At 43.1% G+C, this 16,412-nt stretch overlaps 2 non-coding genes across 2 annotated transcripts; both read left to right on the top strand.

Annotated features, from left to right (window-relative positions):
• Window positions 1-11,933: 11,933 nt before the first annotated feature.
• Window positions 11,934-12,008, top strand: trnai-aau. Its single transcript has one exon. It is a non-coding gene; the product is annotated as a tRNA-Ile (tRNA).
• Window positions 12,009-15,139: 3,131 nt separating this feature from the next.
• On the top strand, window positions 15,140-15,214 carry trnai-aau. Its single transcript has one exon. It is a non-coding gene; the product is annotated as a tRNA-Ile (tRNA).
• The last annotated feature ends 1,198 nt before the right edge of the window (window positions 15,215-16,412 follow it).

Here is a 16,412-nt window from a genome sequence, read left to right as displayed (position 1 = left end):
TTCTTCCTGATGTGTCCATCGCTTGGCACTGCCACATCCACCACAACGGCTTTCCTCTGTTCTTTATCCACCACTACAATGTCTGGTTGGTTTGCCATTACCATCCTATGAGTCTGGATCTGGAAGTCCCACAGGATCTTTGCCCTCTCATTCTCTACCACCTTCGGAGGTGTTTCCCATTTTGACCTTGGGGTTTCCAGTTCATATTCTGCACACATGTTCCTGTATATTATTCCAGCCACTTGATTGTGGCGGGCCATGTATGCTTTACCTGCCAGCATCTTACATCCTGCAGTTATGTGCTGGATTGTTTCAGGGGCCTCTTTGCACAGCCTACACCTTGGGTCTTGTCTGGTGTGGTAGATCTGAGCCTCTATCGCTCTGGTGCTCAGGGCTTGTTCCTGAGCTGCCAGGATGATGATATATATATATATATATATAAAAAAAAAAAAAAACGCCCCTCTCACCCTCCGCGGGTGGTTTCTCCTCCAAGCTCGGGTCCTCTACCAGAGGCCTGGGAGCTTGAGGGTCCTGCGCAGTATCTTAGCTGTTCCTAGCACTGCGCTTTTCTGGACTGAGAGGTCTGAGGTCTTTCCAGGTATCTGTTGTAGCCACTCCTCCAGCTTGGGGGTTACTGCCCCGAGTGCTCCAATTACCACAGGCACCACTGTCACCTTCACTTTCCATGCTTTCTCCAGTTCTTCTCTGAGTCCCTGGTATTTCTCCAGTTTCTCATGTTCCTTCTTCCTGATGTTCCCATCGCTTGGCACTGCCACATCCACCAATACAGCTTTCCTCTGTTCTTTATCCACCACTACAATGTCTGGTTGGTTCGCCATTACCATCCTATCAGTCTGGATCTGGAAGTCCCACAGGATCTTTGCCCTCTCATTCTCTACCACCTTCGGAGGTGTGTCCCATTTTGACCTTGGGGTTTCCAGTTCATATTCTGCACACATGTTCCTGTATATTATTCCAGCCACTTGATTGTGGCGCTCCATGTATGCTTTCCCTGCCAGCATCTTACACCCTGCAGTTATGTGCTGGATTGTTTCAGGGGCCTCTTTGCACAGCCTACACCTTGGGTCTTGTCTGGTGTGGTAGATCTGAGCCTCTATTGCTCTGGTGCTCAGGGCTTGTTCCTGGGCTGCCAGGATGAGCGCTTCGGTGCTGTCCTGTAGGCCAGCCCTTTCTAGCCATTGGTAGGACTTCTTGATATCAGCCACTTCAGTTATGGTCCGGTGGTACATCCCATGCAGGGGTTTGTCCTCCCATGAGGATCTGTCCTCCAGCACTGTATCCTCTGCTCTCCATTGCCTGAGACATTCACTGAGCACACTGTCATTTGGGGCCTTGAGCTTGATGTACTCATGGATCTTGGATGTTTCATCCTGGATAGTGGCTTCTACGCTCACTAGTCCTCGGCCTCCTTCCTTGCGGCTAGCATACAGTCTCAGGGTGCTGGATTTGGGATGGAACCCTCCATGCATGGTGAGGAGCTTTCGTGTTTTAACATCCGTGGTCTGTATCTCTTCCTTTGGCCATCTTATTATTCCTGCAGGGTATCTGATAACTGGCAGTGCGTAGCTGTTAATTGCCCGGGTCTTATTTTTGCCATTGAGCTGGCTTCTCAGGACTTGCCTTACTCGTTGGAGGTATTTAGCTGTTGCAGCTTTCCTTGTTGCCTGCTCCAGGTTGCCATTTGCCTGTGGAATTCCAAGGTACTTGTAACTGTCCTCGATGTCTGCTATTGTTCCTTCTGGGAGTGAGACCCCCCCTGTGTGGACTACCTTGCCTCTCTTTGTCACCATCCGGCTGCATTTCTCGAGCCCGAATGACATCCCAATGTCAGTACTGTAGATCCTGGTGGTGTGGATCAGGGAGTCAATGTCACGCTCACTCTTAGCATATAGCTTGATGTCATCCATGTAGAGGAGGTGACTGATGTTGGCCCCATTTCTGAGTCGGTATCCATAGCCAGTCTTGTTGATTATTTGACAGAGGGGGTTGAGACCTATGCAGAACAGCAGTGGGGACAGAGCATCACCTTGGTATATCCCACATTTGATGGACACTTGTGCAAGTGGCTTCCCATTGGCTTCAAGGGTGGTTTTCCACAGCTTCATTGAGTTTCCTATGAAGGCTCTTAGAGTCCTGTTGATGTTGTACAGCTCCAAGCATTCAGTGATCCATGTGTGTGGCATAGAGTCATAGGCCTTCTTGTAATCAATCCAGGCTGTGCACAGGTTGGTGTGTCGTGACTTGCAGTCTTGAGCGACTGTTCTGTCGACCAGGAGTTGGTGTTTGGCTCCTCTGGAGTCTCTACCAATGCCCTTCTGTGTGTTACTCATGAATTGATCCATGTGCCTATTTATCTTGGTTGCAATGATGCCTGACATGAGCTTCCATGTTGTGGAGAGACAGGTTATTGGCCGGTAGTTGGATGGGACTGCACCCTTTGAGGGATCCTTCTGGATCAGGATTGTTCGCCCTTCCGTTAGCCATTCGGGGTGAGTCCCATCTCTTAGCAGCTGGTTCATTTGTGCTGCCAGGCGCTCGTGGAGTGCGGTAAGCTTCTTTAGCCAGTAGGCATGTATCATGTCAGGGCCCGGTGCTGTCCAGTTCTTCATACCTGAGACTCTTTCTTGGATGTCTGCCACTGTGATGGTTACTGGATTCTGTTCAGGGAGGTTGCTATGTTCTTTTCTTAGAGAGACCAGCCACTGGGCATTGCTGTTATGTGCTGTCTGTTTCTCCCATATACTTTTCCAGTACTGTTCAGTTTCTAGCCTTGGTGGGTCTGCTCGGCTGTTTTGACCCTGCCACTGAGCGTACACTTTTGCAGGTTGAGTTGCGAAGAGCCTGTTTATTCGTCTGGCTTCATTGTCTCTTGTGTACCTCTTTAGGCGGCTGCTCAAGGCTAGGAGCCTTTGTTTGGCAGTTTCCAGTGCTTCAGGTATGGGCATCTGGCTGTATCTCTTAGGTACTTGCTTTCTCATTGTACCTCTTTGAGCCTCTGTCAGCTTACTCACATCCTTCCGAGTTGCCTTGATTTTGGCCTCTAACCGTTGCTTCCATGGTGGGTACTGTTTTCTTCCATGGTTGCTCTTGTAGCCAAGCATTTCAAGGATCACTGCTGCTGAAGTGTAAACCAGTTCATTGGTTTCTGAGATGGTTGTGGTAGGAATTGCCCTCAATGCTTCATTCACAGTTTCCAGTAGACTTTCAGGTACGTCACTTAACCGTTGTAGTTGGTGTCGGGGTTGCCTAGTGTTCATTGTAGACATGATCTTGTCTTTCAGGTCAGTTGCTGCCTCGCTCAGCGTAATTGTGGTTGTTGGGGCTGTGTACCCAATCTCAGGGTGGGAGTGTGGTATAATCTCCTCTCTGACCTGTTGTTCTGGCTCTCCCGTGGCATTGTATTGTATCGCTTCAATTTCAAGTTGTGATAGGAGTTGCCGTTTGTGGATGTTAGAGCACTGAGCTACCAGTTGTTTGGCAGTTAGCCTTGATTGTGGGTTTCGAAGCATCCATTCATTCCACATTCTCTGCATGTAACCCCTCTGGGTGGGATTACTTGAGTAGTAGCATTCTAACAGAACCTTGTTCTCACATCTAGTCCATTTCCGTCTTGTTCCAGTAGCCCACTTTCCATCAGGGTGCTCTGGTTCCTCAGCACCTGACGCAGACCTTGTTTGGCCGGGCGACGTCTGAGCCGGCATGACATGTGGTTCATTGTCTCTCATGTTGTGAGGTAGGCATTAACGTTAAGGGTCTTGCCCAAGGACCCTCACTGGGTGATGTGATTGCCCGTCTTTGTTATGGTAATTGCCCCATTTCCATGGTAATTGCCCCATTTCCATTACCATTAATTGTTCGTTCCGCCCTGGGAATCGAACCCGGGTTTCCTGCATGACAGTCCTGCACCTTACCAACCGAGCTACCCAGCCATATATATATAGATATATATATATATATATATATATATAGATATAGATATATATATATATATAGATATATATATATATATATATATATATATATATATATATATATATATATATATATAGATATATATATATATATATATATATATATAGATATATATATATTTCCGAAAAGCATTTTGCGTCACAATAAAAATAGAAATGAGATCCTGGGGAGTTATGAATCTTCTATCAATAATTACGTGCTCTAGTTGTTTTATGCCCCCTGCTTGCCAAACTGGGAAGTGAATCATTTTTTTGTTTATAAGGATGTCCGGGTTGTTCCAGATGGGTGTCATTTTGCACGGTTGAATTGATGATTTTGATATTTTGAGAAATTCCTACCAGGCTGTTAAAGTGGCGTTTATATTAATAGTTTTGAAGCAATCCTGTTTTTTAACTGTTTGGCTAATAAATGGTAGCTCTGACAGGTTGATCTTTCCACATAACGCCTGTTCCAAGTCTAACCATGAGTTGGTTTCTGGATTATTTTTTAACGATTTTAAGATGTATTGTAATCTATTTGCAAGAAAGTATTTGTGGAAATTAGGTAATTCTAATCCTCCACAGCTTTTTGCAGATTTTAAAGTTTTTAGACTAATTCTTGCGGGTTTATTGTTCCATAAAAAGCTTGATATGGATGAGTCTAATGTTTTGAACCATTTTAATGGCGGTTGTGTGGGAATCATTGAGAAGAGATAATTAACTTTGGGTAAGATTTTCATTTTAACAGTGGCTACCTTGCCCATAAGGGACAGAGGCAGGTTGGTCCAGCGTGTTAGATCGTCCTGTATGCTTTTCAGTAATGGGGTGTAGTTTAGCTGCACCAGTTCTGATAGTTTGGGGGAAAAGTAGATACCCAGATATTTGATATTTCCTGTTTTAACTGGAATTGTGAGCCTTTGTTCCATATTCCTGTTGAGTGTCATAACACAGACTTATTCCAATTAATGGAATAGTCTGATATGGAAGAGAATTCATTAATGATCATTGCTGTTTCATTTACAGAATGTAAATTCCTTAAAAACAGTAATATGTCATCCGCATAAAGACTAATTTTATGATGGCTGTGTTTGGTTTTTATTCCTATAATGCTCTCATTCTGTCTTATTGCTGCAGCTAAAGGCTCAATGAATATAGCAAAAAGAGAAGGAGAGAGTGGGCAACCCTGTCTGGTTCCTCTTCCAAGAAAAAAACTGTTTGAAGTCTGTTTATTAGTTCTAACTGATGCATTGGTGTTGTGATATAATATTTTGATCCAATTGATGAATGCTTCTCCAAAACCAAACTTATGGAGGGCAGCAATAAGGAACTTCCAATTTACTCTGTCAAAGGCTTTTTCAGCATCCAGCGATAGTATGATCATTTCCTGGTTTTCAATGGTGGCAAAGTCTATTATATTAACTAGTCTACGGACATTGTCATCCGAGTGTCTGCCTTTGATGAATCCAGTTTGGTCGAAGTGAATTATGTGAGGAGTGATTTTTTCTATTGTCTGTGCTAGTGCTTTGCAGATAATTTTTACATCTGCATTGATTAAAGAAATAGGGCGATAGCTTGAAGGACTAGTGGGATCTTTGTCTGGTTTTACAGGAAGAATTATGTTGGCTGAGTTCATGTTAGGTGGCATTGATTGGCTCTCATTGATAGATGTGACCGTTTTATAAAATGTTGGTGCCAGCTGTTCCCAGAATTCTTTATAAAACTCAGCAGGAAAGCCGTCGGGCCCTGGTGCTTTACCATTAGGCATAAGTAACAGAGCTTCATGAAGTTCAGACAACGAGAGCGGAGAGTCTAAGTTTCTGATGTGATCCTCATTTAACCTGGGTAGGTTTACATTATTAAGAAGTGAGTCAATACTTCGCTCTGACGGATTGATCTGTGATGTGTACAATTTTTTTTTAAAGTTTTCAAATGCGTTATTAATTTTGACCGGGTCGTGAGTGACATTTCCTGTTTGGTCCATAATAGAGGTGATTGATGATTTTTCTCTATTAATTTTAAGCTGATTAGCCAGAAATTTGCCACATTTATTAGAGTTTTCAAATCTTTCAAGTCGTAGCCTTTGTATTTGAAATTATGTTTGTTTATTAATGATGTCATTTAACTGCAGCTTTAAATTTTTCAGATCTCCCAGAATGTGTTCCTGTGCAGAAGCAGCATAAGCAGTCTCCCGGGTTTTGATTTTATTTTCTGGTTCTAATAAATCTGCTTTCTCTTTGCGTTTTTTGTGCGTTGAATAAGAAATTATTTTCCCTCTCATGACTGCCTTTGCTGTTTCCCAAAGAATGCACGGTGAGATGTCTGGAGTATTGTTGAAGTCTAAGAAGGTTGCCCACTCTTTTTTAAAGAATTCAAGAAATTCCTGGTCCTTTAACAGAGACGTATTAAACCTCCAGGTTGCACCTGAGGGTGTCGATATTTCCCTAGAGATATTTACAGAGACTGGTGCATGATCACTGATAATAATTGGATGGATATTGGAACTTTGAATATTTTTTAAAAGAGAGTTACTGATTAATAAATAGTCTAAACGGGAGTGTGAGTGGTGAACTGGAGAGAAAAAGGTGAACCCTTCAGTGCTTGGATGACATGAGCGCCACGCGTCGCAGAGACCCAGATCATTCATGTACTGCTTTAGAATACTTGCAGATCGCCATGTACGCTGATTTGCTGCTGTGCTGAGTCTGTCAACTTCAGGGTCCAAAACAAGGTTGACGTCTCCTCCGATAATGATTGTGGAGTCAGAGTGAATTGAGAGTGAGGTGAAGAATCTGTGAAAGAAGGAAGACTCGTTAACATTAGGGCCGTAAATACTCGCTATACAAAGGTCCTTATTCTGAATGGATATATTTAGACCACACAGGTGATTTAACACTTTCAATCTCTTTGGCCCAGAGCCAAATCCACGCACATTCCAGCTAACGATGTTAAGACTGTTCATAACTGCTCTGACTGAAAAGGTGTAAAGCTAAGTAATGCGTGTGTGCCAGTCCGTGTGCGCGTGCCCGCATTGCAAACCCGCTGCACGTGACAGAGAAGCGCTGTGCATGTGTGCGCGTGAACATTTTCTGGCTATGTGAGCTGCGTGTCGCTACGTCCTATGAGAGCCTGTGTGAGGTGTTTGCAGTATGTCGGCGTGTGTGCGGGATCGCATGTGCACGCCCATGTGTGCGCTTGTGTGCGCGCGCGCCCGTTCCGTGCATAAATAAATACTTACCGAGGATGAGTTGTTTCCAGGTGATTTACATATGTGGAGTGGGGATAGAAGGGAAAACGAAAACAACAACAAAGTAACAACAACAACAGAAACATGAGTGGGACTGAGGTGAAGAAGAAAAAAAAGACTGTTTTCCTGAGATCGAGGTGTGGATTATTGATGATCCGGTTTTCCATTCATTGAAGTAAGTTTAGCGGGTTTCTTCTGGGCAGCGCAGATGTTCTCAGCGCGGGTCTTAAAGCCTTCAGCACACCCAGGGGGTGATCTCCGGGTCCCGGAACAGCCGGCGGTCCACATACAGTTTGTCAACGGCCACAATCGCTCTAGAACCAGCAGATAAGATGCTTCCTCCTCAGCGGGAACAGGATCTTCCTTCTACGGAGGATTTCTGCCGGGAACTGGTCATTAACGCTGAAATGCGTTCCTTTCAGCTCCCGGCCTCGGCCCTTCACCAGCTCCTTTTGTTTGAAATGTTCGAATTTAGCCACAATAGGACGCGGGCGCTGGTGGTCGGACCTTCTTCCTCCGAGGCGGTGAACCCTGTGGAAAGAGATCTTCTGCACCTCCTCCTTGGGGAGCTTCAGGTGGACCTCCAAGAAGGACTTCACAGTGGCCTCCGGGTCTTCTCCTGCCTCCTCTGGAATCCCCGAGATCACTAGGTTGCCCCTCATGCTCCTCGACTGAAGATCCAGGAGGGTTTCCTTTATGGATCCGTTCTCCTCGGAGAGACGGGCGGTGTCATTGCCCAGAATCTTGACGGTCTCTCTGAGGGCCTGGTTCTCCGCTGCGAGCTCCCGCACCTGCTGCTGGCTGAACTCCAAAGACTCCAGCAGACCTTGAAATTCTCTGTGGAGGATCTCCAGCAAATTGAGGCGGGAGAGCTTTTTATCAATCGAATCCAGGATATCGCTCACGCCGCTGCCTGGAGAGGACGCAGCCCCGGGAGAGTCCTCAGGCCGTTCACGCTTGGCGGAGGGGGTGGTGGTGGCGGTTTTGGGCTTCACCATGATGCAGGTATAGTAACAGTCGTCAATGAATTTCTCCAGGTCCTCCAGGCTGACAGAAGCTTAATTCTCTTAACAGGTTATGTTAGTTTGCTGGAAATATTTTAATATGGCGGAAAAATGAAACAAGATTGAAAATGTTTCTTCAAATGCTTACGCGCTGCCAAGTCGACTCACCACACTCGTCTCGCTGGGTCTCGCGATACTACAGCATCCCTCGCGATCCCGAAACATGGAATAAATAACTTCTTGGAATATCAGCAACTTAAATCAAGTATTACTCAAAAAAGTTTAAATATAAAGACAACGATTTAAAGCTACCAGATGTAGTTACCACTCTGATTAATTTTTCAATGAATAGAACTCTCTCCAAAATATACAACTTTTATATAATTTTCCGTATCGAGTGGGCCCACCCTCTTTCGGTTTTATTTGCACCTTAGAAATGTAGGGCCCTTGGTGGGGGGGGGTGCTTGGACATCACACCGGTCTCCTGGGCCCGGCGGTGCTCTCTCCGCTTTGGGGGGGGGGTTCACATTACACCTGAGCCGGGGGTGTCCGTGTCCCTGTGGGTGGGTTCTGGTCCTTGCACCTGGGCGCTGGGCCAGCTTTCAACAGTGGCTGAGCCTGGTCGGGCCATGTTTACAACACCCCTTGTGGGCCCCCCTTTTTCCCCGGGGTGCTCCCCTCCGAGCTGGGGGTGGCTGGCCCCTGCCTTGCTCCTCCCTGGACCAACCGTGGGTCGGGTGGGTGGCTGCCTGGAGCCCGGAGCGGGTCTCCCTTGGGGGGTCCTGGCTCGTACCTGGGATTGGGGCGGGGGGATGCCCGGAACTCCTGGGTGGTGATGGGGTGCTCGTCTGGGGCTGTAGGTGCCCTTCTCGGATGGGGCCCTGCGTTGGGCTCTTCCGGCGAAGCGGGGGGGCTGCTCTCCTGGTTGGGCTGGGGCACCGCTCTCTTTCCCCCCGTGCTTCCCTGCTCTCTGGCTCTGGGGGCCTCGCGGCGGTCCTGCTGGTCCTGGTCTGGGTGGCGGATTTGGTTGCCCGGGGGGCAGTTGTCCCCTGCCTGCTGCCGTGAGGCGTTGGGGGGTTCCGGCTGCCGCTGCTGCTGCGGCGGGGGTCTGGGTGTGGGGGTGGCTGGGCGCTCTTCCTCCTTCTTTTCACATTCCACCATCCATTTTAGAAGAACATAAACACTCACCTGAGCACAGGTGTTAGCTCACCTTTGCACTAATAGTTTGGTCTTTTGGAACCGACATACCCAGAGTAAGCAAGTTCAAGTGGACTTTAGCCAGAGTTCAGGGTTAAAGTCAGGCTAGTTTGAACATGCCTTCTTGAATACCCCCCAGGAAAAAAAACAAAAGCAAAAAAAAACACTGAGAACAACCAATTTCAGGCGACTACATAACAAGAACACAGTGAATTGAAACAGATGGTAGAACTTGTACAGTTTAACAGTGTGTGGAGCGACTGACACTGTCAAAATCAAATCCACTTTGTAAGACAGTGACAGACGTGTGACCTGAAACACAACTACAGTACATATATACAGAAACCAACATCCAAAAGAGAGAGGCAGATCTTGTGGTCATAAGGAGAGTCAATATGGCCAGATGAAGGCAGGGGAAATCCAGGAGTCATATCAAGAAAGTACCAGCTTTCATTCCTACGTTGGACAAAGCTGTTGAGTTTCTGTCCATTATCTGCAAACCGAGTTTAGTTTAAAACTAAAAAATGTTTACTTTGAGAATAATTTTTGCAAACAGAATTTTTATATGACTGATCATCTTCAGTAGTTGTCCTGCAATTTGATTGGTTGGATCAAAACAATGCAGAACTAACTTGATTGGATGTTGTGCCGACAGCTCACACAGATGTATACATGCACAAAGATAGGGAGGGAAAGTCATCTATGTTAACATACTGTTAAATTTCTGGGAGTCAGGGTAAGTAGACAGTCTTTGTTAGTCAAAAGGCTCAAATCCAAGTGAAGTTTTGAGTTACTGGTGTTAAAGTCCAAGTCGAGTTGCAAGTCTTTTTTCATATTGTCAAACCAATTTTAAAGTTATCAAATTTATGACTTGAATCTGACTCGAATGTGAGTCATGTGACTCGAGTTTATACCTCTGGAAACTGGAATGGACAACTGTCTTGTTTATGTGGAGTTAGGTAAACGACTTGTTCGGACTTTGTCATATTTCTGAGGCACACAGGCTTCAGCCTTTCTGTTTGGTCTATGTTCTCTGTTTCTAAGGAGATACCCAATATTTTTGTTTGTTTATTAACTAAACTGATTAAATCGGAAGAATAGCTTTCCAAATGTGCTTCCTTTGCTTTCACTTTTCCAAAAACAAATTATAGCATTACTAATTAGTGAACCAAATTTCCCGTTTCTATATGTTCATATCTTGTGGTACCTTGTCACATTAAATTCTACTATTATAACAAAGAAAGTAACTTCAAAATAAGAAACTTGTTATGTATTTCTGTTTGGAAGTAACTTAAAAAATACTATTGAAAACTGAAAAATGGCACAGACCTTTCTTAACCTGCTGTTAAACCTGCCTGCATGCATTTCTATCTGCACTGTGGAGCTCTACTTTACATGAAATAATGGCCACTTCTTTTTGTGTGTTGGTGGGGACTGGGGATGGGGGAGTTCAATGTTTACTGTTTGCTGAGGCCGACCTCAGTCCTAGAGAGAGACAAGACGGATTTGACAGATAATGAAAAAATAACAGACAATCATAAATCAAGGAAGCAGGCGTTGAGAGTCGATGATGATAGTTAATCAATACAGGCCTTACTTTGCCATTGTGCAAAATGGCACTCCATTTATTATAGGGGGAACTTGGAGGAGAAACATTATTCATATTAGAGTATGCACATACTGTTGTAGGAGGCCTAAAAGGGCTGTTTTGTAGGATGAACTGCTCAGTTTTTGCACCTGTGGTAAACACAGATCTGTTTCTGTAATCAGAGATCTCTGCAGTCAGGTCTTAAACCCTTGACGCCTGAATTTATTACAAGGGGGAAAAAAATCATTCATTTTGATACTTTTAAGTAGATCCAAACTTAAGTTGGATCTACTTGCACCAATAGGTTAAAGCACCACTGATTTTAGAATTGTTATATTTCAGTTCTCTTTAATCACCTGTATTTATATTTTCTGATGTATTTTAGTGCAAAAAGTTAGAAACATTAACCCTGTGTGAAAAATCAAAGACAGACCACTAGGAGTTTTGACAATAAGCATAATCTTAGAGCATTTCTTTGCTCAAGACATATTTTCCAGTACACCAATGAAAGCAAGCGGCAGTCGAACAATGAGTATTGAAAACTGTGTAAAGAAAGTATTGTCCATCCATTCCCAGATACAAATCCTTCTTATGGGATCATCTCAAGGCGATAAAACATGGGTCACATTCCCAAGAAAAAGTATTTAAACCTCATGATGAATTGAAAAGGATAAGTATTTAACTCAAGATTTTGGCTTGCATGCAATGTTTCTTATTAATTTTCTCTGAACTATCTTACAAGGCCAATGAATAATTCTGGCGCCCTATAAGGTTTCTTTAGGTTTAGTCGGCATAAGCATGTGTTTTGTTCTTAAATTGGAGACGTCAGGAGATCTGACATTTTTGTAGCACTGCTTCTGTAGAGGAACTTCTTTGCTGATCATGTCTCTACGAATACCTTTATAATGACAAGCAAACACACTGTAAAAGGCCAGTTAGCTCAGATGGTTTAGAGCGTGGTGCTAATAACGCCAAAGTTGTGGGTTCAATCCCCATACTGCCCAAAAGCATGCTACTGTAATAACTAGTACATGTGGAAATGCCAAGTTTGTAACTTCATGCTGTCATCAGTGGATCATTGGCTCAGCTTATATGACAATAGCCATTTTCTGTCTATTCCACAATAAGCAATTTCCCCAAATTATTAGACTCAAAGAGGAAATACACCAATTTGTTCCAAGGGGAAATTCTGTGGTTACTTGGGGACCTGAACACCTTCATTCAGCCTCTCATACATCTTGTAAAACAACTTGTTAGTGTACAAGGTCACACAGCTTTCGGAGCGTCCGCAATTGTCGTTTTACGCACATACCTTGGCCCTTCTTTTCTCTAAAGTCACCAACAAGGTGTGTTATTTTAAAGTATCAACCACTAAGGCTTCTGTAGCGTAGTGGTCATCACGTTCGCCTCACACGCGAAAGGTCCCCAGCTAGAAACTGGGCAGAAACATTCTTTTGGTGAGCGACATTTGGAGACGGACCATTTGGAGACCAGACAATAAACACAGCGCTACAGCATTTCTTTGCTCAATACGTACCTTGCACTGATCAAGTGACAACAGGTCGTAGTCTGACATTGATTATAGAAAACTGAGTGAAGAAAGTATTGTCCATCTATTCCAAGTTAGAAATCATGCTTATGGAAGAAAATCCTCATCTTAACCCTTGTGCTATCCTAGGCACTTTAACGTTGGTAGTTGGGTCATCTGCTGCTTATCTGAATTTCCGGTTCCGGGTTACAGCATGGACGTGTGTGGCTCACTGTGGCTATACAACTATCTTCAAATGACTTAAAAAGTTGATTTTCTCCAAAAAAAGAGAGCTGACCATGGCCCCTAAGAAAAACCCTGACTACGAAGACCTTAAAAAGACTCTTGATGACATCCAAACTGCTTTGTATCCCTTTATGGAACAAGTGACAGCGAAGCTAGCTCCGCTTTTGGAACTAATGGAGGACTGCCAAAGATTCCGAGCTCAAAACGAGCAACGAGAAAACCGGGTTAACATTCTGGAGAAAAGACTGGATGATGTGTAACAATATGTAAGGATGAATAATGTCATTCTCACTGGAGTACCAGTCAAACCTCGGGCAAAGCTAAATGCAGCTGGAGTTAGCATTGCTAATGCTAATAGCGCTAGCAGTGTTGAAACAGAGAGAGTCTCTGAAACACCAAATGGAATCATTTCTCACATCTAAAGGGATTTCCTTGGATCTCAACACCATAGAGACCTGCCACCTGCTCCCCAGGAGACAGGAAACGGATAAACCAGCGATCCTCATCAGGTTTGTGAATCAAAAACACAAGCTAGCTCTGATGAATCAAAGGAAGAACCTGAAGGTATCTGCTGCTTATCTGAACGACCATCTGACCAGAAGGAATGCTGAAATCGCCAAACATGTCAGGCTTCTCAGGAAGCATAAGCAGATTCAGAACACTTAGGTTAAAGACTGTAAGATTTACGTTGTGGGTACCGGATCGACTCGGGCTGCCGGATGTTCTCGGGGTCCTTCGGGGGTCCTTCGACCAATGATGACGTCACCCTACGGTAACACCAGTGGGACAAACTACTTAGCGAGGGATTTTACGTTTAGGGATTTTACTACTTAGCAACGTCGTACCCATCTAAGGAATTTTTGAGGATTCATTTTGGGTTTGAAGAGAATGACTGCAGTTTTTGTTTGAATGACATTGAGATGGTGGATCATGTATTCTTTAACTGTGGAAATGTTAAAAACATTCTGGGATGAGTTCTGCTTTTGGTATTCTTCCAAAATTGCAATGCCAGTTCATTTACACTCAAAAAATGTTCTATTCGGTGTGGTATCACATAATAGACCAGAAAATACAGTTCTTAATATCCTGATATTGCAAAGAAGGTTTTATATACACAAAAATAAATTTTTGAAGACCAAACCACTTTTTATAACATTTCATAAAGAGCTCTGTTTTTACTTTCAATCACTTCATTATATATAAAAGAAGAATGGCTTGAAATTGCTTAGTTTTGTTCAGAAATACAAACTTCACGAGTACCCCTAACTAGTATTAGACTATTTAGATTGGTTCTATGTTCCTTTATTTTATTTTAATTTTACCTATTTGTTTTTATTTATTTGTGTGTTATGTTCATTGTTTCTTTTTTTTTCCTCTATTCTTTATTTTCTATGTTAATATGTTATGTTTGGCAATGGTGATTGATCTTCGAGGTAATGTTGATTACATTGTTATTGTTCGTTATTTAATGTACAATACCTCAATTGTCAATAAAGTTAAAAAAAAACAGCAACGTCTTGGCAATTTACAGTCAATCAAATAGTGTGACGTCATTATTGGTCGAAGGACCCCGAAGGACCCCAAGAACATCCAGCAGCCCGAGTCGATCCGGTACCCACAACGTCAAACCACTCGGTCCACCGGACCGGTCCAAGGTTCTGGTTGTTAACACCATGAAGGACTTTGAGAAGTGTTTGATCACAGACGTCTGAACCAACATGCAGTAATAAATCAAAGAGCCAAATAATTTCAAGAAATATGACGCCTGGATTCATCACTTTCTCCAAAAGTCTGAAGGACCCTGATTCTCAGCAAAGTTCTGACCTTCAGACAACTTGACTTCGTCGCTGATATCAGCTGAAAAAGGATATGGACCTTAATCTAATGTCTGCAGACATAACATCGAAGAAAACTACAAACTCTGTTTAAACCCAGAAGATCAGCTGTTAATCAGCAGAAGAAGTACCAACCTTGGTCATTCAACATATTATGAACCCTTTTTATTTTCCCTTACAGCATTACTTTATCATAAAAAATAAATGAAAAAAATAAAAATAAAAAAATAAAACAAATGATTAATCAATTATTGAAAATAGTTAAATTGATTGACTTTTAATGATACTACTTCACTTGCTCCAAAAAATTGATAAGTTGATTTATGATTTTTCTTAATGTAACATAATTTTGCACATATTTTTAACTTTTGATGCTTGATTAAACTTTGCTATGAAAATTTCTGAAACATTGTTATGTCTATTTTACCGATACAGTATTATTTTTTAATCATATCTGTAACGCAACTTCTTTGCTGATCATGTCTCTACCCATACTTTTGTAACGATAAGCAAACACACTGTGAAAGGCCAGTTAGCTCAGATGGTTTAGAGCGTGGTGCTAATAACGCCAAGGTCGTGGGTTCAATCCCCATACTGGCCAAAGGCATTCTACAGTGGTAGCTAGCACATGTGCAAATGCCAAGTTTGTACCTTCATGCTGTCACCAGTGCATGCTTGCTTAAAAAAGCTTGGAGTGGCATAAGGGTTCAACAGATTCCATGACAATAGAGATTTTTCTGTCTATTCCACAGCAAGCATTTTAACCAAACTCAGAAGACAAGAGGAAATACACCAATTTGTTCAAAGGAGAAATCCTGTGGAGAGTGATTACCTTCCAGTTTACATTAGAACGTGCTACTGCCCCAGTGAATAAGAAACAGCTTTGAATAACCTTATCTGACCGTTCTGTGTCTGAGTTTAAACTCACAGTTCAACCAGTACTTAGTGACATTCTGAGAAAATACTCTGAGTCCAGCTCCCATAGCATCAGTCCTAGTGTAAATGACCAGTTTGTTAATGATGCCTTACAAGCCCTTAGGAGTACGATCCATGTTGTTGCCCCCCTGAAACCTAAGTTCGTTCGACAAAACCGAGTAGCACCGTGGTTTAAAGCTGAAACACGTTCTCTTAAACAAGAAACCTGTAAATTGGAAAGAGAATGGCGTCGCTCCGGTTCAGAGCAGTCTCTGAATACCTGGAAACATAGCCTATTAAATTATAAAAAAGCTCTGTATAGAGCTAGAAGCCAGTACTATTCAACCTTAATATCAGAGAATGGAAATAATCCAAGATTTCTTTTTAGCACCAATGCTAAATTAACTCACAGTGAGAGCTCAGTAGAACCACAGGTTCCTGTTTCTCTCAGCTCTGATGATTTTCTTACATTTTTCGATAGTAAAATCTCAAATATTAGACATAAGTTAAATCAAGTTATTCCTACTATCAGCCCAGAACAGGCTGAAGCGGTAGAAGTGGAGGCATCCATAGAAACCTCTGTAACATTAGACTGGTTCACTATTGTGGATCAAGCGGAAATAGCATCAATTATTACGTCCTCCAAATCCTCAACTTCTCTGTTAGACCCAATTCCCACTAGACTTTTTAAAGAAACTTTTCCCCTAATTAATGATCCCATATTAACAATGATAAATACCTCTCTGGAAACGGGTTACGTGCCACAGTCTTTTAAATAGGCAGTTGTTAAACCTCTTCTGAAAAAGCCCAGTTTGGATCCTAGCATCTTAGCCAACTATAGACCAATATCAAACCTCCCCTTTATTTCTAAAATCCTAGAAAGA

The sequence above is a fragment of the Oryzias latipes genome, chromosome 13 (genome assembly GCF_002234675.1).
Source record: "Oryzias latipes chromosome 13, ASM223467v1".
In the NCBI taxonomy this organism is placed as follows: Eukaryota; Metazoa; Chordata; class Actinopteri; order Beloniformes; family Adrianichthyidae; genus Oryzias; species Oryzias latipes.
Note: the sequence above shows the minus strand (reverse complement) of the source record. Positions and strands in the feature narration are given on the sequence as shown.